Source organism: Triturus cristatus, chromosome 5_2 (assembly GCF_964204655.1).
Source record: "Triturus cristatus chromosome 5_2, aTriCri1.1, whole genome shotgun sequence".
Lineage (NCBI taxonomy): Eukaryota > Metazoa > Chordata > Amphibia > Caudata > Salamandridae > Triturus > Triturus cristatus.
Window position 1 is genome coordinate 626,798,560 of NC_140588.1, and position 26,668 is coordinate 626,825,227.

General features: G+C 40.4%; 1 protein-coding gene across 1 annotated transcript in view; it reads left to right on the forward strand.

The window, feature by feature from the left end:
* Window positions 1–26,668, forward strand: part of KLHL4 (kelch like family member 4) — an 826,871-nt gene that overhangs the window by 719,099 nt on the left and 81,104 nt on the right. The window lies entirely within an intron of this gene.

Consider the following 26,668-nt stretch of genomic DNA (forward strand, 5'->3'; position numbering starts at 1 on the left):
TCGTTAACTCTCTATATTTACTCGTTTCTCTTACATACTTCTTTGTATCTACTTCACCACTCTCTTTCTCTACCTCACCCTTCTCTTTCTACTTTTATATCAATGTCAACTTTTTTCTCTCACAGACCTGTTTCTTCTTACCTCTCTTTACTCTATAATTTACCTCTCTTTCTGTCCTTCACACCTCTCGCTCTATCTTTTCTCCTGCCTCACTAGATATTCTTCCAAAATATGGAATTCAAATATCAAAGGAGAATAATATCAGTGCCATATTATTGCGATGTCAAGAATATCATGGACTTTAATATCTATAGAATATAATTGTTAAGTTTTTTTTTACATCATTGTTAAGAAAATTATGGTTTGAAATATCTCTTTACATATTACCATTGTTGTATGCTATATTTTTGTTTATTTGTTGTTATATTTTCCTTTGAATTTCATTTTCAGGAGTGGGTTCACAGTCATATATGGGAATAGGTTGTGTTTTAAAAATGTATGTAATTTGTTTGTGATGTAGTTTTAATTATGAAATGAATGAAATGAAAACAGCGCTTATTAAGCACGTAGCTACCCGGAGGTATCCCAGCGCTGCAACGATTAAACTGAGGCAATAGGTGATCGGAAGGCCAGATGGTTGGGTTCCTTTGGTAAGTGCAGAGGGAGGGATTTCCATAATCTGGCGGCATTGTATGAGAAAAGCCGGCCGCCACTTCTGGCCTTCTTAATCCTGGGTACAACGGCCAGGTGTAGCTCATCTGACCGCAGCCGCCTATTCGCCCGATATGGTTGAACCATGGAGTGATTGATCGCTGGTCCACTCCCTCCAAGCGTCTTGTGAGTAATGCACAGAGCCTTGAAGTTAATTCTCTCCTGAACAGGGAGCCAGTGGAGGGACTTCAGGGCGGGTTTTGCAGAATGCCGATTCGAAATCCCCATGAGCATACTTGATGCGCAGTTCTGCACTGTTTGGAGTTTTACGAGTGATGAGCTCGGCACACCTAAATATTAGGCATTGCCGTAATCCAGCCGCGATAGAATAAGTGCCTGGACCATCATCTTCTTGGCCTGGAAGGGGAGAAGGGGGAGCACTTTGCAGAGCATCCTCAGGATGCCATACAGGAGGCCACGACCTTCCAGGCCTGGACCTTAAAGCTGAGGTCCTGCTCCAGCCAAATACCCACACTCTTTATCTCGGTCTTAGGAGCAGGGCCCATACAATCTGGCCACATTGTGTCCACTTTAAAGGAAGAAAGATTGCCAAGAATCATAAGCTCAGTCTTGTTGCCATTCAGGTTTAAGTGCGAGGGATTCATCCACTTGGTGACTTCTTCAAGGCAGGGACGAAGGCCGATAGAGGCCTGATCAGAGTGATTCAACGCTACGACCAGTTGGGTGTCATCAGCGTAGGTCACTATGTGAACCCCAAAAGGAAGCATAATGTCTGCAAGTGGAGCCATATAAGCATAAAAAAAAGAGTGGGACTCAGGGACGATCCCTGGGGGACTCCACAATGGAGGGGCAAAGATTTTGAAATGACCTCACCCTCGAACACCTGGAAAGATCTTTCTTCCAGGAAGGTTTGCAGCCATGTTAAGGCGGTTCCGGTCACCCCCAAATCTTTGAGACACTGGACCAGAATTTGGTGGTTGACAGTGTCAAAGCCTGCGCTGAGGTCCAAAAGAATCACAGCTGAAGAGCCTCCTGCATCAAGAATCTTTCTGGATTATTAGACGACCGCTAACAGAGCAGTTTCAGTACCCTGGCACGGGCGAAAGCCAGTTTGGGAGGGATGGAGAAGATTATGTGATTCCAGGAATGTGGAGAGTGTGGAGTTGACATGTTTCTACGCTATTTTGCTGATCCCTGGGTGGAGCGAAATGGGAAGATAATTGCCCAGAGAATCTGGCTCTAAATAGTTTTTTTAAGGAGAGATTTCACCATTGCTCTTCTCCACAGGGGAGGAACCACACCCATAGACAGCGAGGCATTGATCAAATCCACGATGATTGGGGCAAATGAATCGGCTGCCTGCTTCAGAATATTGGGTGGTGCTGGGTCTCTTGGCGACCAACTCTTAATGAGTGCCAAAATTATTTAATCTAATATTTACATTTGATATGTATTTCTATATTTATGAAATGATAAATTGAAAACTTCAAAAACACATACAAATGTACAAATGTAAACATTATTAGGTGTTTTATATAAAAAAATGCAGCTAAAATACTAATACAATTATAGAAAATAACAAATACCTCACTGAGCCCTAAAATTTAAATAAATAAAATTAGACATCCAAATATATATATATATATATATATATATATATATATATATATATATATATTGTACAACCCAATTCAAGCGATACTGAAGAGGCGCTGACACCGTGGGAAATCCATCAAGAAAAGTTTTTATTCTTCACACCAAAGCCAAACGCGTTTCGACGGACTTGCCGCCTTGGTCACTGAACACAGGTAAGACATTATTACAGTGCTTAAATACACCTTTGGCTAGTTAACTTTTGGCGGTTAATCATAAACATAGAAAGAGTCACTGCGAGTGTTACTTTAAATCACCAAATGTATGTACAGAGTAATACTGTTTGCGCAAGCATTTAATTTCATTGTCGAACATAAAATGTAAACATTTAAAATATGTGTTTTAGTATAGTTGCATTAACTCGCCAATTGAACCCAAGTGGGTAGTGGCTTCTTGTGACTACAAAATGAAACTTTATACCGCCTTAAGGAAAAACAAGCTAATATTCATCTAGGCTTGTGCCAAAAGTTTAGACCTGTGCTGTAGAAGAGTGAGCAAAAAACACAAAAGAAGTAGTCTTTCAAAATAAACCGGTGAACACACAGTATTGTATTATCTAAATGCTAAATAAACTGTGTTACATTAGTTTCACTTTTATTATTGCAGATGTACACTTAGAGCTTCGTCCGCATTGAGTCCATTTGGAATCTTGCTATTCAGTAGCACAATGTATCTAGATTCGAGTTTGCGCAGAGACAGTAATCTGTTTCCTCCCCGAATGTTTTTTGGAACACTATCTATCACAAAATATGTGAGATCCTCACTTCTACCACTATGTGTAGTGTTTATGTATATATATATATATATATATATACATATACGCAACATTTTTAAATCATAAGAATAATCAATCAATTAATTTTGAAATTGATTTGATGAAAATTTTAAAAAAAAAAAAAACTTTCAAAACTCTCCACTCAGTTCCCAAACAAAACATAAATCCCTCTCCTAAAAAGTTAAAAAAATATAGAACAATGTGTTTTTGGAAGTTTTCAATTTATCAGTTCATATTTATTTTATTTCCTAATTTATTAAAGCAATTAATAGTTAACTTTATGATTTCATTTTGTTACAAAAATGTTGATTTGAAATGTTTTTCTATTTAATATAGATATTCTATTTCAGAAATATTTTCAGTTTTATTTATTATTTTGTTTCATTTTGTTTTTATTTTTCAATTTTTATATATACATGTTTTGCAAATTGTAAGGTTTTATTGTTTTACAGATATGGGGCTAGATGTAATAACATTAGTAATAATGATTACCAAATAGCAATTCTTTTGTGAATCACTATTTAGTAATTGCTATTACCTCCCGTTCCTGCCTCGCCTTCCTTCTTAACATGAGAGGCCCTCCCCCTCCGCCCCAGACCCACCCCCAGTCTATAAAAATCTCTGTCCATCCCCACCTACTGCTGTTCTTTTTTGTCTCTCTAGGTGAGACTTACCTTTGGTCTTCCTCTCTGTGACAGCGCTGGGATCCTTTGTTTCCTGTTCTCTGCCTCGGCAGTGCTCTCATCAGTGTTCTCCTGGCTGTGTGGTGTTCCCTGATGTCTCCTCATGTCTGAGGGGCGGAACATTGTTTCAGGATGCCGCGACAGAGTCTGGCGATCCTCGTGCGGCTGGGGCCATGGTTCTGGGTCATGGGCATGGTACGATCGCTTCACCCACTGCTAAACACAGCAGAGAGACCTGGTAGGATGGGTTTGGAACTGCTATTTTATTCTTTTTGTGCTTATGGCTGTTTCTTTCTGATTGGGGGTATTTTTTGGATTCTTTTTCATTGGTTAGCAGCAGGATTGGTTTCTGCCATATATATATGATTGCTGGGTTGAGTGTTCTGCAGTCTACTGCAGCCATGGGTCGCAAGAGGCTGGCCCTTATTTCCTAATTAGTGATTCATAATGTGTTGCAATTTGTGACCCACTAGGATTCTCTGCCATCAGAATAATTGTGACCTGCTGGGGTCAGCAGACCACCATGCCTGTGATCAAGTTTAAATAAAGCAATCTTTTTTTTTAAATGCAGGCCATTTTCATGAAAGGAAAATGGGATGCATTTAATAAAAAAAAATGAAATGTGTAATTTGTAATATTTAAGAGTAGGCAGGAGTTTGTGGGACCACTGTTATGCACTGTTAAAGGAGAAGGCATCCCAAAGGGACACCTTCCCATTTGCGAATAGAATAACACCATCTTTGAGTTGATGGTAAAGTCCAAATGTTTTGCAACCACATTTTGGTGGCAAAACATTAGCACATACCATTTACAGACCCTATTTGAAAGGGATGAAGGGGTGCCATGAACATGCCCCTTCCAAATAACGATTCTGTTTGAGGTTGCAAACCCAAATTGCAATTTGGTAACTTGTGACAAAATCACTATTTGTGGTTTGTACATATAAAAAAATATATTTTTAAGGTTGCAACCAGCCAGATTCTATTAATCAGGTTTAAATCAGAGTGGAAGAAGTGAATCAGACTCTCAAAATCTAATGTTTCCCCAGTGTGGCTCAGATAGGAGTGAAGATAGTAAATATACCCCTGGTATCCCAGTGCTTTCCCCAATGTGACGGAGATTGGAGTGTGAATAGTAAATCTACTCCCTTCAAAATCCACAGCTTTATCCTTTATGATTGAGATTGCAGTAGGAATAGTAAATTCACTTCCTTCAAAGTTCAACACTTTCCTAAATGTGTCTTAGACCTGTTTATATTTACTAATTTGTACAATGACTTTTAGGATGGAGTTGCTATATTTTATTTACAACCTCTCTACGTTAAGCACTTGGTTCATTGCATTTAATTTTAATAAGGGAGACTAATGTTATTATAATTTATGATTTTTTGTTTTTTGTTTTGTGGTTTTATAGGTGAAAATAGTGTTGTTATATGAATATCAAATTGTTAATAACATGATTTGATTACATTTTCCATTATTTAGTGAAAATTCAAGGATGACACTGTCTTTGTCAAGTAAGTTTTATTCATTACATTCACTCATTTTAGTAACAAATCCAATTTTGTATATTTTGTATTTATTTACATTTCTACTTATAAATAATTAGAAATAATATGTTTTTATTCTGCAGTGTTCAATGGGGTTTGAGTTTTTTCAATGTTTATTTAGCATTTTTATTTAGCTGCTTTATTTATTTTGTAGTCTATCTTTATTATGATTTTGAGTTGTCCCTGGATCCTTATGACTGCAGTTCCCAGTCCCTGTTCACTGGTTAAGGGGTGGTTGTTTTTTAACCATGTTTTGGGGCCTTAGTGTTGTGCTTCTAGTTATAGGATTAGTTTATTTAGTTTTGGTTAATGATTTTTGTTATTTTGTTTGTGTGGCAGTTGTGGCCGTCAAGTGCAGTAGGCCTCATTGTAATGTTGTTATAGGTGTATTATTAGATAATGTATTCCTTCTATGAGTATATTGTATGGTATATTGCTTATGTGTTGTTTGGGTGGGCTTTTTGTGGGTTTTTAATTTGGATTATTAGAGACGTCATTTTGATGGATTTTTTTTTCAGGGAAAAACATTTGGTTACTTTTTTTACCCAATGCTATATTTATTTCCTTGATTGTTTTAGTTTTCCAAGGACATTTTTTCAATTAAAGTTTTTCTATTTTGTGATGGTTTTCCATTGATTGTTACCATTAATTTGGAATTTTATTGTTGACTTTTACATTTTTGCATTTTTGGGTGGGCTATTTAATTTTGCTTTATGGATTTTCACGGAGTTTCATCTCTTGAGCTTGAAAAATGTGAGAAACTTTTTTTTATAATCATATAGTAATGTAGTATGTATTATTTATTAGTAACAATGGCCCTGATTATGATGGCGGTGGGACCACCACCGCCAGGCTGTTGGTCATGGTCCTACCGACATCAGCCCCTGCTGGTCAGACTGCCGCATTACAATGTGGTGGGCAGAGGAATCTGGTGGAGGTACCGTCCGCCGTGTATCCAATGGGCTCGGACTGTCGGAGGCACAGTAATCCCTACAATGGGGCCGGTGCCTGCTCAAGCACCGCCTTAGGGATTACAGTGACTCTTTCCACCTATCCTTTGATGGCAATCCACCTGCTTGAAAAGGCATATGTAAAAGAAACAACTGATGGACGGAATGCTGGACAATGCAAACATTCATCCCCACTCACAAGGACCTGGGTTAAATCCATCACTCTTTTGCTCACCACACCACCCTAGTTTGGACCCAGCCATATGCAAATCTGTCATGACCTTGTTCCTCGTGGGAACAGTCTAGCTTGAACTGCCAAGCCAGGTCCTCCCTGGACCGGAAACAGGACTCCTGGGACCGGTTTCAGGGCATCACCCTTCATCAGCCAGTCAGCTTGAAGGCAGGTGGAAAATGACTTTGGGGGGCCCAAGTGGGCCCCTGCTCCTACCCTGTCCCTCCACTATGCGGCTGCCCTAAACCTTCCTGCTCCATGTGGCAGGCACTGCATGGTGCCTGTCACAGGGTGCAGGGATGTTTGCAAACATCCCTCTTAGCGGTGGGGCTTGTGCTGCAGCCCTTTCTTGGGCCACAGCGCAAGCCTCAATGCTATGCAGCATGTTTCCAACCACCTCCAAGGCGGTCGGATCGTAATTTGCCTGGCGGGACCACCGAATCACTGTCGGCTGGTTCCGTTCCTGCTGCGATAGCGGTTGGATACTCGTCTGACCGCAATCATAATCAGCCCCAATGTTTTTATACTCATGGGATTTTATACTGCATTTTGTATTTTTAAGTTGTTTATAGGTTTTGATCGGGATCCTTTACCAGTTTGAGGATGACAGTGATAAGGGTCTTATTGGAGAAAAGGCCTAAGTGCCTGAATGGTCTGCCTCCTTGAAAGTGTTGTAGAGAAAGTCCATTAATTCAGTCTTAGTCTACTTGTGATATTCAGCTAGGAAGCTGTTCTCCCTTGGGACTTTGTGGTTGGGAAGGTTAGAGATGGCCCGGTGTGATTTGCTCCTTAGTGGTCTTTCCCTTTCCCTTTCAGGGAGGCAAGGCAGTTGGACTGAGTCAACCTGTCTTTTGTTAAAATAAGTATGTGTATTTTTGTGTATTTAACTTTCATCAAAATATGTTTTTTCTTCTTTGAAGCGTTCTTTTTGTTCTGAAATCCTCTAGTGGTGGATTTTAGAGAAAAACACTTTCTTGAAACTTAGGTGACCTTTTTATATTGTTTTTAAATATTCAAGTGTTGCGGGTGTTAACTGTTTTGAAGTTTTATTTCAAGCTCCCCGTCACTGTGTAAAACCAGGTTAGCACATGGAGGATGATGGCGATGTCTGCCACTTTTATGGCACCCAATTCGATTCAGCAAGGCTTTATTTTCTCTACTCTGACTGGACTGAGAAAGTGGGTTGCAGGTGTAATTGCAACTTTCTAAAAACCTGGACCAATAACTTTCAGAGACTATTTCAATGTAGAATTACTGCTCTTTGAGTTTGTGTTAGCTTAAGGATTTTGGCTCATTAGGCAAATATAATGAGAGAGTCAATCATACAGACTCACGCGTAAGACGCGGGTCATTAAATGAGGAGCTGGCGGCAGAGGAATCAAATAGTAGTACAGAAGACAAAGACCATTGTCAAAGAAAAATTAAGACTGTCTCATAATACCAAAGACATAATCAATCCTGAAGGTGTGAGTTATGCAGTCAGGAATACAAAGTGATTTGATTGTCCTGAATGAAAAAGCCTGAAATTGTCAATTAATTATGTGTCTGCAGAAAAATTGAGTGTTCTCATACTAGAGATTGGGTAAGATGAGCCATGCAATTGTCAATATAACATATGGTTTAAACTATGCAGTGAAGCCCCCCACTGATGCAACCACCGTAATCCCAAGAGAAAGCAGACATTAAGGAGCAATAAACATCTGGTTAGTCAGAATTCAGAAAATGTGCATAGTATAGTGCAAAAACGATAAAAAAAACTTCTCATTAGTATGGTATACATTGAATTGGACCTATAATTAGTTTAACAAAATATTCAGAAATTGGTATCAGTAAATCACCTGTTACAATTACATCCTGTAATTAGCTCTGTTTAAGAACCTGACTGCATCTGATTTCTTTACAATTTTCTTGATCATGTTTAGCAAGACATGCAAGCATATGTCGTGTAATAAATAGGAGCAGCCTGTGCAGGTAAGAGTGGTGAGGTGGTGGGGTGGGGTGAGGCGGGATTCGATAGACAACAACAAGAAAGAATAAAATAAAAAAATTAATTCTCCCTCGTTGTCGTCTGTCCAGTTCCCACCCGACCCCGCCTCACTGCTCTTACCTCCACAGGCCGCTCCAGGTCATGACAAGGATATATAGATATTTTTTACTGCATTAACATCAAAAGGTATAGATTGGAGGATGGGTTACTGGTAGAGGTAAATATGCACCTCCCTCTAGCAGTAAGGCCACCCACGCAATATAAGGTCCCGACAAGGTCTCCCACCATTAGTCCCTGGCTCAGCCAGTCAGGCGTAACTCAGGAGACAGGTATTTAAAGCATTTAAAAACACTAAAACCTTAAATAAGTAAGACACAACACACAGTAAAAATTGCACACCAATTTAGAAATGTAGAAAATATTTTTATCTTTAGAATGACACCAAAATGACACAACAATCCAATATAAGGAACCGGATATATTAATTTTGAAAGATTAGACACTTTATACTGGTTAAAAGCATTTGGCACCCACTTGGGACATCTGGTTGTGCTTGACCGGACAAAAGTCAAAGTTTGAGGCTGACTGCAATGGAGCCCTAGTTGAATAAACCATGCCGAAGGCCCCAGTCCAAATTTTACCTTCACACTTAGAAACAGAAAAGGATTTTTCTCTTGACGTCGTTCGGTCCGCTCCAACAGGCCGATTTCAATGCAATGTCATAAGATTGATTTTCTGCGAGTCCCCAGTCAAATCCTGGAAGTCTTGAGTTTACAGCGGGATGTTCCTGAAACCCAGGGCAGGTCACGGTTGAAGGTAGTCAGCTTCACTCTCGACATCGTGAAGGTTCATTTATGGAGGGAGCTTTTTCAAAACATTATTCCAAACTTCTGCCACTTCTCCCTGAAGTTTCTCTTTATGGTTCAAAGTGTCCAAGACACACATCTAAGTGTCTAGAAGCTCTGAGATAGTCCATGGAAGTTTAGAACTACAATTCCCACAATGCACCTACTCAAATCCTTAAACTTCCACATGATGCACTCCAGGCTGGGGACCTCTTGAGGAGATGGTGCAGGCAAGCTCTGTTAACCTGTCGCTTTCATGGAGTTCACTTCTTAATCCTTTTTTAATCACTGCAAAGTCCTCAGGGCAGTAGTTCCAAGTGTGTAACAGGAGCTGTCCTTCAGGGTGCAATCATGTATGGTGCAGACCAAGGTTCCAGCAGGGCAATCCTTCTCCTTATAGTTTCAGGCAGCAAATTTGAATTGCTATACAGCTCTCCCATATGTATTCAGTGATCTGTGGCAACAAGCAGAGGGACACCCCATCCAATGAGGTGCAGGGTGCCTGTTAGATCAGGGGGTCTCTAGTTGGCAGGGCTAGGTAGCACTGTCCAAATAGGGACCCTTACTTCTAGTCAGGGTAAGGGGGATACACTCTTTAGATAACCCCTGCTCACCCCCTTGGTAGCTTGGCACGAGCAGACAGGCTTATCAAAGGCAATGTGTAAAGTATTTGTACCAACACTCACAGCAACACAGTGAATACACCACAAATGAACTCCACACCAGTGTAGATAAATAAAGTACTTTTATATAAACTACACAAGACCAAAACGACAAAAATCCAACATACACAGTTCAAGAATATGGTTTCAAAAAGAGTTCTTAGTTTAGCGACAAAATCATTCACCTTAGCGTCAATTTTAACCAACAGTACCTGGTGATACGATAAAAGTTCTTAGCGGCGCTCAGGCGTCGAAAAACAAGCAACAGCGTCAGTCCTGAGACCCTGGGGAGGCAATGCGACAACCCTGCTGCATGCAGCGGGCGTGTGCGACGAATCCGGTCTGTATGGGAGTGAGGCGATACTTGTATGAATTCCAAGGCGTAGCTTTTCCGGTAGAAATTTACTCGCAAAGGCACGATGACACGAAATACGGCCCTCTAACGAGCGGGGCGACGATTTCACCAGCGATGATCTGGGTTGGCTCTGCGACGATGTTCGCAGCGATAAAATTGTGCCCGCTAACGAGTGGTGCGATGATCTTGGCTGGCTCTGCGACGATGTTCGCAGCGATAAAATTCTGCCCGCTAACGAGCGGTGCAATGATCTTTGCTGGCTCAGCGACGATCTCACCCAGTGGCGGCAGGCTCTGCGACGAATTTTCGCAGCGATAAAATTCTGCCTGCTAACGAGCGGAGCGGGGATCTTGGCTGGCTCTGCGGCGATGTTCGCAGCGATAAAATTCAGCCCGCTAATGAGCGGGGCGACGATTTCATCAGCGATGATCTTGCTCAGCGGCAGCAGGCTCTGCGCCGATGTTCGCAGCGATAAAAATTCGGCCCGCTAACGAGCGGAGCGACGGAAATTTTCTCGCTAAGCCGGCTGTGCGTGAAAAAGTGTAGATCCTTTGCTCCTTTCTTCTTGGTCAGCTTCCCAACAGCAGGCACAGATTCCAGAGGCCCCACAATTGGATCAAGCACTCTAGGAAGGGCAGAACTCACACAGCAGAGTTCAGGGGGAAGCTGGGGGTGAAGTCCTTGTGTTCCTGGGACTTCTTAACAGGAGGCCAGCTCTACTCAGGCCCTTGGAGATTCCTTCAAGCCAGGGGACACAGCCCACAGCAAAGTCCTTCCCCTCTCCTTGGCAGCAAAGCAACTGCAGGTCAGCCTTACAGCAGGTCAGTCCTTCTTCTTCAGTCTTCCAGCTTTCTCCTTGGCAGAGGCTCCTTCTTGATTCCAGGATGATCTAATTGTCTGTAGTCTGGGTCCCAATACTTATACCCTAAAATCCTTTGTCCTCTGAAGGCAGAGGGGCCTTGGCCTAGTCAGAACCAGTTCTGGCCAGTCGTGGAGCACTCTGTTTACTTGGTTTCTTCTTTCCTTTGAGAGAGAGGGGCAGGGTCGTCAGCCGCCCAGCAGGGGGTGGAGCCAGCATTGTGGAAGGCAGGCACAGCCCTAATCAGGCCCAGGTGCTATTCCTCCCACCCATCTACAGGGAAATTTCCCTATTCAGCCCTGGGCTGACTCATTCAGCCTCTGGGATCCACCCCTGTCCCTGTCACTCACAAACCAGACGGTCAATTCACAAACAGGCCAAGGCACACAGAAAGGGCAGAAAAGAGAAACAGCCACCTTCTAAAAGTGCTATTTACACACACAGAATTTAAAAAACATCCTTCCTAAAAGATGTGTTATTAAATTCTGAATTCAGGGATACCAGACTTTAGCTTTCTATCTTGCTCCTATGGGAAGATATGCAGGTAAACATTATACTCAGCATTCCCCATTATAGCCCATGGGCAATATAGCCTCTCAATAGTGAAAAACGAAAATTGCTGTAATTGACTACCAGAGCATGTCACCTACACCAATACATGCTCTACCTTTCACATTCACTGCACCCTGCCCAGGGGGGGTACCTAGGGCCTTCCATAGGGGTGTCCAATGTGTACAGAAAGGGAAGGGTTAGGCCTGGCCAGTGTGGTCACTTGTCAGGTCAGCATGGCAGTTAGCAACTGCACCCAGGCAATGCGGTGGCAGGCCTGTGACACCATTTTAGGGCTACTCCTGTGGGTGGCACAATCAGTGCTGCAGGCCCACTAGTAGCATTTGAATCACCAGCCGTGGCACACTCAGTGCACATTACTAGGGACTGACAGGTGAAACAAATATACCAATCAGGGATAACCAATCAATATAACAATTTACCTAGGGAGCACTTGCACTTTGACACTGATCAGCAGTGGCAAAGTGCCCAAAGCATCTAAACCAGCAAAAACGAAATCCAGCATAGCATCAAAAATACAGGAGGTAGAGGCAAAAAGTCAGGGGAAACCACGCCAAAGATGCCAGGTCTAACAGTGCCACTTAAAAGCATGACAGCTTCCTTGAAAGTGTGGCATTTTTGTGTGCCACATAGCACTGCACTTTAAAATTCAAGATGGAGAATTCCTCTTCAGCAGAGTAAGACCTGGCTAAAACAACCTACTGGTGTGATTCATTTCCATTAACACTCTCCCTTCAGACCTTCTGTAAATTCCATTCCTGGGTCTGTCATCTGGCTGTGGGGCTACAGGGAGAGGGTGTGGGCCTGGCATTCCTTACTATCCTACTCTCTCTTTGAATCACAGTTTGATTTACTCAGCCCCCTTTATGAATTTCTCCCCATCAGATAACCTCTGCTCTATGCAGGCCACTTATCAACTCATCAGAGCAGCTCGATTAAGGCTGACCAGTTAGTAGAAACTGCTAGAAAACTGGATTTTGGCTCACAGAAGAGAAAGTTCTACAACTTCTTTTCTGTTTTAGTTATGATACATTCAATAGTGGCAAGTTGTTGGAATCATAATTCCCGATCTTTTAATTCTTCAAATGACATTTTTAGCTCCTTCCTAGCGATAGTTATACTTGAATAAAATATCCCAATGTTAGCCTATGGAGCTAATAATCTACAATGGGGAAAATTACAATTTGCAGATTTTCACTCACCAGGGCATATAAAACATATTTTTTATCAGCATTTGATGAAGTCAAGGGTAGAAAGCTTTTGGGCAAACTGGTGAAGTGGGGATCGACCAATAGCTGCTACACTTCTCGGTGTCCCTTCATGAAAAGACATGGCTTTATGTGAAACTGACCAGAAGAAAAAAAAGGAGAGCTTTTATTGGCTTAAAACATGCATGCATAATGGCTCCTCTACACTTTTCGCTACATTTATCCATCTTGACTGAACCTGTCAACCGTGCTTTGCCAAAGTTAGGGCATAAACCGATCTCTTATTTAGCAGTTGCGGATGACATCATCAATTTCTCATTAACACCCGCCAGCTTGCAATCCCAGATATGAAAACTTCAAGAATATAACTGAGACAACAACAACAAAATCATCGGAAAACTAAAATCATGTCCTTTGGCAAAGCTTGAAAACATATAGGTTAGAAGATTGAGAAAGACTACATTGAACAAGTAAATAAATGTGAAAATTTAGGAAACTTTGCACCTACTTTTTCGCTGAGGAAAGGTTGCTAAAGTGATTAATTTCTATAGAATTAACACATTGGGTAGGATACACTATCAATGAGAACCTTGAAACCATAAGCAAGACTGTCACAGACAATAATTTATCTTCATTAATGGATCTGACAAAGATCCCTCTCTCTGAGCATAAGGAATTTTAAGGAACAGTCTGAAGATAGCAGACGATGGATATTCTCAACTTAGGGGCCTATGCATCAACAATGCCATTTGCGATTCCTTATTAGCGAAAAATAAGGAATCGCTAATAAGGAATAGCAAAAGGCTATGCATGTAGGAATCGCTATTCAAATAGCGATTCCTTAATATTCCTTATTACCGAATCGGTAATACCGAATCGGTAATAAGGAATACCTACCCATTCATTCCTATGGGCTTGGAGGCCCATAGGAATGAATGTAAAGCCAGTCTGTATTAGCGATTCGGTATTACCGAATCGCTAATAGCGGGAGCACTTTCAAGGGTGCCAGGGTGTCAAAAGGACACCCTGTTGCACCCCTGAAAATGATATGTGCACATATGTTGCACACACACATGCTCTAAGGGCATGTGTGTGCGCAACATGAAACTTTGAAAAATGCACTAAAGTGCATTTTTCAAAGTTTTTGCAAATTACCATGCAGTTCATCTTCATGGTAATTTGCTCCCCCTATTAGCGAAATCGCTAATTTTTTAACTTTGATGCATTGCATTTAAGGAATCTCACTTTGGGATTCCTTAAATGCAATCGCTATTTAAGGAATCGGTATTTAAGGAATCCCTATTTAAAGAATCGCTATTTAAGGATTCCTTAAATAGCGATTTCTGCTTTTGGGTTGATGCATTGGGATTGGGTATTTTTTACTTAATACCGGGAGCTATTACCGAATCGGTATTTTACCGACTGGATTTTGGGTTGATGCATGAGGCTGCATGAGTCTTAAACATGCTGACTATACTTTAGATACAAACCTAAATCTAAAACAAGATTATTTAACATCGGAATCTGCAGTGCATGACACCAAAGAATTGCAGACTCTGTGGATGTAAGGGTGAGTCTATTAAGCACCTAGTTTGATAATCATGTGAACCAGCGTTTAGGGACTGTCAAATTTCTATCATCCAGACCCAATTTAATACCTAGCAGTCCCTTTCACGCTGCAGGAGTTTAAATCAATCTTACCAATTTGCTCATTATTTCATTTAACCTCTTCCTTCTTCGATGAATCATGGCTATTGATCTGGGATTGGCAAAATAATATCAGAAATCTAAAGAAAGTACCATAATCATTCATTATAACTAAATTGACACTAATAAAGACAAACTCTCTTTTCTTATCAATATTTTTTATCTAATAATGTGATTGCTCATCAAGTACAAAACAGCTCGAATGATAAATTATCACACAAGAGAACAGTGATGAAGTAAATCACAATTGTACATCTCAAATATCAGCACAATGAGAGAGTGGATAGGCGTAGAGACAAAAGGATAAAGACTTTCGCAAATAAGATTTATACAAATTTAGAATAGCTACCCTCTGGTCATGAGAGTAAGCTGGGTATCCCCAAGAAGAATTGAGGAGCAAAGTCAAAGAGTCAGGATCAGCAGAACAACAATTAGGAAACTGCTCTCTCCTCTCGCAAAGTAGGAATAAATGTGCCTAGCCCCCACCCTCTTACTACTAATATTTATTTTTGCTTGCATTTTCTTATGCTCTGCACATTATTTTCAAACAGTTAGTGGCTGTTATTTTCTGCATTGATCATATGCATTTGCCGCCTACACTAACTTTCCCCAGCATGCACTTGCACAGTTTTCATTTTTACCCATTTTTTGTTTTGTTCCCTTAATTTTCACACCATTTTGTAAATAATCCACACAATGAGGAGTTCAATCCGAGCAGGTTTTATTTCACGAAAACCCTGCCCCATCAATCCCCCCCTTTGATGGCGACTTGAGCCATTATAAACAAACCCCAAAATCTGATTGTCATTATATTATTCTACTTAGAGAGCAGTAGTCTTCTTCTGTTTCAACATAACTCGTCCTCTATCTTTTACTATTCAATAGTAATTTGCTCTTCTGTCTTCCAACTCCATTTCTTCTCTCTATCTCTTTCTTGCTCTTCGCTTAATATCTAGTGTTTGTCTCTGGCACTTACAACACTTATATATTAATACCAGCATTAGTATCCCTGTAGCTTAAGCAACTATTTGCGTTAGTATTTTCGCCAGCAAACTATGACTAAAAGTAGAAAACCATTTACACACTGAGGAGAAACCCTTACTAAGTCTCCATCCAAGCACCGTCAACTTTCAATTGAGTTAAATCTTCTCGTAAATGTGTAATATTTCTAATATATCCCTCCAGGTTCTTACTTTTGTCAGTGATATATGTGCAGCACTGTTGACTATTCAACATACTACAGAGCCCGCCCTCTTTTGCCAATAATACATCAAGAGCAAGTCTATTTTACAAAACCATAGATCTTAAAGCAACCATTTCTGTATCAATCATTAAGAACCGGCCTGCAGTGTCTGTTGAAAAGCGATCAACCACTGTGGACAATTATCTAATCTTATGTGAATTTTAAATTACTCCAACTGAATCAATGCACCAATAATATCACCGACAATCTCTGCAGCACTAATTTCCCTTTTATTTCGTGTTAGTTCACCCTTCTTTTCATTGGTTCCATGACTTTTACCCAAATGGTAGACTTTTGGAAAGACAATTCCCATATAACAACACCTATACCAATGTGCAGGCAACCTATAGTAGGCATTCTTACCACACACATAATATATCTCTGGGAAAACAGGATCTGTACCACCTCCTATTCCCCTACCTCCCGTAATTAGAAAAATATGATCACATTCACTGGAACCAATAAAATAATTATTAAAATCAGTTTTCTGTCTTAGTAGGCAAAGCTTTCCCCTATGGTGCCAGTCCAGAGTCATTGCATCATATGTCTCACCCTTTTGTAATCACCTTCTCCAAAAGCCCAAGGAGGTATATAGGACTTCTGCTTACCAACTTTCCTCTTAAAAATCTGTCTCCTATCTTCCACCAAATTTATAAATTCAATTTCCTCCTGACGCAAACTGCAGGTTAAATTACTACAATGTGCATACACAGTATGTATCATTTTTGTAGTTTGAAAGAACTCTCCAAAGTACTCTGTATTTTCCCCACTATTCACCTTATTCATTTTCTTTCTTATAGGCACAGACGAAGATAATTGCATGCACACGTAACAATCTCTTGCATCCATAGTATCCACATACTCATAGAGTGATTTAGTAAAAACATTAAACGAAAAATCATTAATAGAGTTATCCTGGTGATATATATCATCACCTGCTATTTTCTTGAAGTTAGTCTGTGGCTCTTCTTTAAGTTTTCCCACATCTACTTTTTCATTCACCAAATTATTAGTAATATTATTCTTAGTAGGATACATAAAATAAGGCACACCAACAATCATGGGCTGATTCCGATCCAGGTCGGAAGGGCATCGAACGCGATCCGGCCGGAAAAACTACGAGCCGTACGCTTGTTTTCCGCCCGACTCGTACAGCTGTACGAGTGAGATAGTATGATGCGAGGTACGTGAAATTCACCGACCGAGTCGTTTCCGGGCCCGAACTGCTCCGTACGTCTCGGTCGTAAGCTAACCGTGGCATGTAATGGATGTGGATTATGACCGAGCCAGTACAATGCACGCGTCGGACAGCCTGTGTGAGCCGCAGTGTCCGGCTTACAAAACGCACGGGTGTTTGCCTTTGGGGGTCCGCGTCGGACCCCCTGTCACCCGCAGCCCTACGACTCGGACACGTGGGGAAACCCAAGGGTCCCCCCAACACAGGCATGTACGATGCGGATGGCACCGATGAGTGGCCACTGTAGGGGGCGCCCTTGCATGAGACGTACCCATTCAGTCAATGGGAGCCCATATACATGTCGTACGACCGGCTCCCATTGACTTCTATGGGAGTCCGACCGAACCGAGTCTGGCAGCATACGGCCGCATCGTACTCGCTCAGACGGACGGCAGGACTCCGGCTCGGTCGGAAAACACTCCGGATCCGGCTCGGTTGGAGTGCTTTCCGACCCGGATCGGAATCGACACCTCAGTGTTAACCAAACAAACATTAGTAGTAAAATACTTATAAAGCAAGGATTAATACATCTAGGTTTAAAACTTTGGTTTTGATATCCAGTCTCTTGAAATTTTGCCTTTGCCATTTTCTAGAAAAATCAAACACTCAAACTAATAAAACTAATAATAAAAAAGCGAAACTAGGGTAAATAATAATGATACAATGATGGGAAAATAATGTGTAGTGTATCCAACCACTTCTTAAGCCTCCCTGCTTCTCCCATCTTTTTTTATTTTTTATCTACACAGCCTATAAATCAATTCCAGCTATATTTTCCGCACTTTTCAGAGTGATCTTTTCAACCCTCTGCACCTCAATTTCTGACGCAGTTCATTTAAGGTGGCTCATAACAGTTCTTGTGACTCAATTCTGCGACAGTCTTCTCCTCACAATTATCTCTATTTTCCGCTGCTTCAGTCTGTCCACTCAGGTGCTGCATACTTCTTGTTCAGAACTCTTGCTCTTTTTGTTTTCTAAACTGTATCTTCTTCAGAGTCACTTAGTTCTATTTGGCTCTATGCACTATTATTGTATTTTGAACTTTTTCATTCAGTGTATTTCAATCTTTTCACTCCCTTTGGCCATATATCTCCTTTTTTTGCCTTTTTCAATTGCACAGAATCACCAGATTCAAGACATGATTCAAAACTTCTCTTGTTTGCTTCCTTTCTTCTTTGCACTTGTTCTTGAATCAAACTTTCTTTCCCATTTTTGTTGACAACAGCCTCATGAGACCCAGTAGCTGGACTTTGCTCAGCTTGATCTTGATTTCTTTGATCACTTTCATTTGTTTCTGTACTTTCAAGTGGACTTGGGACTCTTCTTGTGTGGCTTGTGTGGATCCAATTCAGTAAGCCACCACACTGCACTGCTGTCCTTGTCAACAATATCACTTGGTATGGCCCATGCCAACGTGGTTCCAAGCAAGACTTCCTTACATGGTTCTTCACCAGGATCCACTCTCCTGGACTTAGGTCATGTGCTTGTTCTTGCTGTGTTGTTGCAGCAACTTCTCCAACCTGATGAAACAGACAACGCACCACATCATCTAATCCTTTGCAATAACCGAGCACTAGATCATCAGTTATAATCATCAGTTGATTTGCAGGGACTATTGGCTGTCTCATTGCTCTCCCCATAATCACTCCGTGGGGCGATAACCCAGTATTTTTATCAGGAACACTTCTCAGGCTCATCAGAACCAAGGGTAAAGCATCTGGCAATTTTAGTGCTGTGGACGCACACACTTTTGAAAGTCTTGACTTGATAGTGCCATTAAATTGTTTGACCACACTTGAAGCTTCTGGTCGAAAGGCACAATGTAATTTTTGCTCAATTTGCAATGCTGTACAAATCGTCTGAATTATTTCATTGTTGAAATGTGTACCTCCATCTGTTTCTGAAGAGACTAAAAATCCAAACCTTTGTATTATCTCTCTTAATAGCAATTTAGCAACAGTTAGACTATCATTCCATCTTGTTAGGTAAGCTTCCACCCAACGAGGGAACAGACAGACTACTGCCAACACATATTTTAATCTGTTACATGGAGGAAGTTCAATAAAGTCTGCCTGTAGTCTGGTAAATAGCTTTTCCAATTCATCCCCAACTGACAACAGTTTTTCTCCCTGCATGTTGCTGCTGACAACATATGCATCTCTGGCAAAGACTCTCTGCAATGACCCTGAACTTGGGATTATACCATACCTGTATAAACAGCCTGATCATGGCGTCCCTTCCTACATGTGTTAGACCATGATACATTCTTGCCATTTGTGACCACAGGGTATCTGGCATTATTGGTCTTTCATCAGTGTACACCCACTCTTCATCTTCTGCCCCACGTGAACAAGCTGCTTTGATCTAAATTTCTTTCTCTTCCTCACAAGATTCTTCCTGCGATTGCCTAATTTCTTCCCATGTCTCCACAGAAGAAAACATTAGATGACAATTTGTATCAGATTTTTGTGTCTATTTGTTAATTGAAATTGAATTTTGGGCACAAACATGTGCAACTTGGTCTGCGTAATTATCTCCTTTAGTCATTTTCTGACTAATGCGCATAACATTTTACTACTCCAATCTCTTTGGGCAATAGTAGTGCAACTTGTAACACTTTTACAAAATTAACATTCTGAATTGGTGATCCTGATAATGTCAAAAATGTACGTTGCATCCACAATTGTCCAAAATCATGAACGACCCCAAAACCAGTTGACTATCAGTGAACATGGTTATTCTCAAATGTTTGACAATTATACATGCTCTGGTCAATGTGACCAACTCAGAAATTTGTGTTAAACTTACTCCTTTCAAGCATGAAGCTTCAAGGACCATGGCGACTGTACAGACTGCATATGAAGCGCGCAAAGTACCTTTATCATCTCTCAGGCAAGATCCATCCACAAACATTACAGAATCAGATTCAGGCAACGGTTTTTCCTTTATATCAGGCCTTGGTTTTGTACACAATTCAGTCACATTCAGACAATCATGATCTGCTTCATCCACCACTTCCTCCCAACTTGGACTTGGGAACAATGTAGCTAGATTCAAATTTGTGAATTTGGTCACAGTCACATTTTCTGCTCCCAGAATTACTCTTTCATGTCTTGTCAACAGACTACTTTTAAGATGCTGTGTTCATGACCGTGTCAACTAGATCCGAACAGAATGTGGCACAAACTATCTCAATGAATGTCCCATTACAATCGATTCACTCTGTTCCAAACTCACACAAGTAGCAGTAACTGCTTGTAAACATCCTGGTAACGCTGCAGCCATTGAATCCAGTGTTGCAGAAAAATATGCCACTGGACAACGTGTTTTTCCATGCATTTGCATTAAAACTAAAATGCACAAACATCTCTCCCACAACAGAATAGTGCAAACTCCTTGCTATCCTCGGGCATTCCAAATGCAGATGCTCGACAAAGGCTGTCTCGCAACTCTACAAATGCTCTCAAGCATTCTTCATCCAGTTCAATTGGATCGGTCACATCTTTATGTGTCAATCTCTGTAATGGCTTGGCTGTCAGTGAAAAGCCACTTATCCATTGTCTGAAGTATCCAACCATTCCCAAAAACATTTGAATTTCTTGCTGTGTTCTGAGTGGATTAATTTGCAAGATCACAGTTATTCGATCTTGTGATACTTTCCTGACTCCTTTTTCAATTTTGTGTCCCAAATATAAAACTTCTTTTTGACAAAATTGCAATTTAGCAGGTGAACCTTTATGCCCACCTACTGCCAAATGGTTCAGTAGAGCAATTGCATCTGTCACACATGCTTCCCTTGTCTTTGATACAACAAAGAAGTCACCATTGCATTGCACCAATACTGAGTCTTCTGGCATTAACAATGACTCTAAGCATTTTTCCAAAATCAGATTAAAAATGGAGGGACTCTCTGTATACCCTTGAGGAACTCAGCACCATGCCAAAACACGGTCTCCAAACCGGAATGCAAATAAATATATCCTATCAGGAAGTAAGGGTATTGAGAAAAATGCTTGGTATAAATCAATCACGGAAAACCACTCCGTGTCACAATGAATTTGGTAAAGAATTACTACTGGGTTTGGCACTATTGGGTAACAAATTATCACTATCTCATTGATTTTCCTCAGGTCTTGAACTATCCTATACCTCCCACTCGGTTTCTTAATTCCCATAATAGGTGAATTACAAGGACACCCTAGTATCTCTCTCAAAATGCCTTGTTCAATCATTAATTCAATTACAGGTTAACTCCTGGAATGGTCTCAGGGCGCATTTTGTACTGTGGCGTTTTTGGAAATTCTGCACCCTGTTTGACTGAAATCTGAATAGGATCAACTCATTTAATCAATCCAATGTATTTCCCTGAAAAATCCCACACATCAATCATCACTGTATCTCTCAATTCAACAGGCAGATCCTTTGCTGTAAATATAGGTTGCAAATCATTCACTTCTGTCCCTTGCCTTGCCATCATTATCTTGAACACCACATCTTCGTCTTGCGTATGAAATGCTATATTATATCCCTATACAGGGAAGAGGTGTGGCGCCACGGCCAGGGCGACTGACTCTGGAATCTGGGGATCACGGTTCAATCCCCGGTGACGGCGGCAGATTAGCCCAGCACCATGTGACTCTGGGCAATAGCTTGCTTAATCTTCCCGATGGCCCCCAGCGCCTAGAGACCCTTATGGGTGATTGTTCGCGCTTTACAAATGTGGATTATTATTACTATCTGGTGTACAATAGATGGTGCAATTCATCTTATAAAGTAAATTTCTACCTAGCAGGTTAACTGGACTCGTATCATATCCCACAAATGACGCAAGGCTTTGAAATCTACAATGTGTACCCTCATTGGTTTTGTCAGTGGAGTTCTGATCAATTGATTTGAAACACCTACAACTTGGATACTATCTCCAGAGAGGGGTAGGTTAGGGATTCCCACAGTAACGGGTAGCACCAGTGTCTACAAGGAATGTAATTACATTACCTTCTACTTCTCCATCCACAAAGGGACCACACTGATCTACCTCTAGAGATGCGCAAAGCATGCACTCCTCCTCCTCCCTCAGGCACCATCATTGAGATGTATCTGAATCCCTCTCCTGGAACGTCAACCAGTATTGTGAAGTGAGTTGCGCATTTTGACTCTCCCATATGAAAACCCACATTCACACTGTATCTCTGTACTTGAGCATTCACATTGTTTGTCATTGGGTCCTGTGCTATTTGTACCTGTGTGACTACCTGTTGTGGTTGTATCTGATTTCTACTCACCTCCGCTTGCATTTGCTGATTAAAATCCTAATTCATTTAATTATTCTCCCTAGGAAAACCAACTTGCCACAAGCATAACAAGGAACAATTTTTTATCTCTTCTTTGTTACCTCTACCCCTACCTCTTACTTGAGTAGAGACACCACCATTCATCATGACAGCTCCCATGTTAGAAATTTGACCATTCTGTGTATTCTGATTCAGACCCTTTCCTTGGAAACCTGTTTGAGAAAAATCTACAAAATTATCACCTTTCTGTCCCACTTTCATGTGTGCCGACATCAATTTCTCTTTCGACTGCTTATGTCTCAATTCAATATAATCACTACTCTATTTTGCATACGGCAATATTTCATCTATAGTCTTGTTTTTCCAACAAATCAAATGTTCATGAATCATGTTACAAATCTTTGGTTTCAAACTAAACACAAACTTATACACAAAATGTCCTATGTTTTTATCAGTTATGCTTTTAAAAACACTATACTGTTTAAATACCTGCAGAAGCCTCTCATGATAAGCATGTACGGTTTCTTTTGACTCTTTTGTTGTTCTATTTATTTTTACCCAATCTGTCTCTTTTGGTGAAATCTTTCTCTTCAAGTAGGTAATTACTTGATTATACTTTTTCATCACTTCATCTGATGGTGCTCCAGTCTTTGCATTGCTGTGATATTCTTTTTTTGGCCAATGTTCGGCAACTTACACTCAACCCATAAATCAGCCGGAACTACAATGTTAAACAAACCATCTAAATCTTTCGACAAGACTTTTGCAACCTTTACAAAACTCTCTACTTGTTTGTACCACTCAACTGGTTTTTCTCTCAATCTGGGAAACTTATTTGTAAAAGACAGTATATCCTGACATGACCAGGGAACGTGAACAAATCTACCTCCTGGTACCTGTCTTATTGGAACTATCATTTCAGTTGTTGTTGCCTCAGTCCCTGTCTCTCTCTCTCTCTGGAAACATACACAATGCTCCTTTTTTGTGAGCATTTCTACTTTCTTTTTAGCCCATCTACCTTTCCAACGTTCCAATTCACTCCATTGTCTCAATGTATTAAACAACTCCTTAATTAGCAATCGTTTACCAGAAGCATTCTAACTCTCGAAATCTTTATCACTAAAATCCAATCTATGTATTTTGCAAAGTCTTTGATTTCTCTCTATCCACTCCATAAGTTTGTGCAACTTCAGCAAATCTCTCATGAAGACTCTTCGCTCTCATTGTAATATTCTTACACAAAAACAACAATTCTTCCTGGTATTTAATCAATCTTTCTGGACTAATCGTACCTAGGATAATTTCCTCCAAATACGCTTTTAATCTACTTACATCCATGCTTGTATCCACTTTATTAGACACCATCCCTCGAATCTATTCATCCAACTCTTCCGGTGATGGTCCTTTTGAAACTCCCGAAGTAGGTGTCCCGTCTCTCGTATTCTGCACCAATCTTCTAGGTTTGATTTGTACATTACGCTTTGGGTTTTCCACTGATCTATCTGAAATATCAATTAATGTTCCTGTCTCACTCGTTTCAGCACCACCATTAATTCTATTATGATTAACAGGTACTGTAAAGATATGTACTTGTGAAATATTCCGACCCTCACTATACAATGGAACTATGGGACCAATCGTCACAGGGACTGATAAAACTTCTGCATTCTTATTCAATTGAGTAATCTTTTATATTAAATCATCTTTCACCTGACTTATTTTATTTGTATTTCTTATTTGCGAAGGCTGAGGAACCTCCACTTGAATCAATGGAGCATTCGGGGCAACACTCTCTTGTTCTTTCTGATATGGTGGAGGTCTGTTTAGTAATAATTCATCCAACAACTCATCATCAACCTCATTTGGATCTGGATTTATTTTTCTCTTTACACTTTCCTCCCCTCTGATCGTCTACTACAACACTGCTGTGATCACATCCCTTCTCCATCTTTTCATTTGGGCATCCCATTTTGCCTCTGAGTATCTGCTCGGTGTATTTCCATATTTATTTACAGACCTGTCTTGATCTCTCTTATATGTCTCATGTTCCCATTCCACAAGTGCTTCAAACTGGATAGGTCTAGGGTTTGGTCTCAGCTGATTCATTTGGTATCTGAAGTTCTTTAAAATCCTCACATCAAAAGTACCATAATCTGGAAATGCTAAATTCCCATCTCCTTCTGTATATTTCACCCAATTCTCCAACCAAGTACACGTATGATATCCTTGTTCTAAAAGACATAAAAGAAGCAGGCACACCATCAGGCGATATAGGAATTCTCTCTCTAATTCGTACAGGCTCATCTTTTCTAAACAAAGTCTTTATCATTTTCAATAACTTCATTTTATTTTGATCCCTACGCTAAAATCCAAACAAAAAAGAGAAAACTCTTCCATATTACCACAAACGCTATTCGTTCACGCTGCACAATACTAGCACGGCTCACACCAAACAACCAATAACAACACAATACCTTTTTGTGACGATTCACGCTAGCTGACCAATGCCTGCGCGGCTCTCTGTGACGTCAGTATAACTCATACAACTGACCCTTGTTTTGCAAAAATAATCGGCAGTAAATTACAAACACTTTTTAAAGGAAAACAAAATTAGAAACAACACAAAACAAACCTGCTTGTCTGCCCCACTAAAATAAAGAGATAGATTGAATTAGTCAAAGAATTCTTTCGCTACTCGCGGATATCGACCAGCCTTACTCCACCCTCAATCGAGTAAAAATTCTCAGGGCTTCTTCAGCTGCGCTTTCTTAAGGTACCCAAATAAATCTCCACTATACTAACTTCAGAGTTCCCTATGCAATATTAACAATCATTCTGGTGGTTAATATCACACCAGCAGACAATGCAATATTACTTAGTGTATGCCACACTAAACCTGCCCATTAGGTTAATATCATCCCGGGATCTTAAGCTACTTCGGTCCCATCTCTCCTATGGTCAACGATAGACCACAACATATAACAATAATGTGATATGTTAATGACCAAACTTATTAATTCCGACCTATTAAATTGCCAATTTAATCCAAATAACCATCAAGTCTGCTACCAAAAACTGATCCAGCGTTTAGGGACTGACAAATTTCTATAATCCGGACCCAATTTAATACCTATTAGTCCCTTTTGTGCTGCATGAGTTTAAACCAATCTTACCAATTTGCTCATTATTTCATTTAACCTCTTCCTTCGATGAATCTTGGCTAGAGGTCAGGGATTGGCAAAGTAATACCAGAAATCTAAAGAAAGTACCATAATCATTCAAGATAACTAAATTGACACTAATAAAGACACACACTGTTTTCTTATCAATATGTTTTATATAATAATTTGATTGCTCATCATGTACAATACAGCTTTAATCATAGATCATCACACACGAGAACAGTAATGAAATACATCACAATTGTACATCTCAAATATCAGCACAATGAGAGAGTGGATAGGCGTAGAGACAAAAGGATGACAACATTTGCATATAAGATGTATGCAAATTTAGAATATCATACTACCCGATTACACAATGTATTCGAAATCTGAAAAGCTGCCTTCTGGTCATGATAGTAAGCTGGGCCTCCCCAAGAAGAATTGAGGAGCAAAGTCATAGAGTCAGGATCAGCAGAACAACAGTCAGCCAGTTAGGAAACTGCAACACAGCTCTCTCCTCTCTCAAAGTAGGAATAAACGCACCTATTCCCCACCATCCTATTACTAACATTTATACCCTAAATTCACTAAAGGCCCAACCCCTCATGTATCATTACACATACAATTTTCAAATGTAATTGGTTCAGAACAAGGGTTGTCTAATCACTCCACTTTCGGTGCATCTAACTTTTCAACAGTTACTTTGTATTTGACAGCTCACATCATCAACTTTCAGCAGAGGAAATTCAGTTATTGCTTCTCTGCGGCTTGTACATTTCTCCATCTCGCGAATGTATCAATATTGTGGTACAAATGTCCACATACTTCGCTCGGCAAGGAAGTTCCATCCAAATGTTAATTGTTTCCTTCACACAGCCATGGCCATCATCAGGAACTCACGAAGGACAGATTACATATTTTTATTCTACATTCTAATAGGCAAACTAAACCTAAAAAGACTATTGAAGCCTTCTCTGCAGAGCAGTAAGATTCGCTCTAGGAAAAACAAATGCAAGTGTGATTATC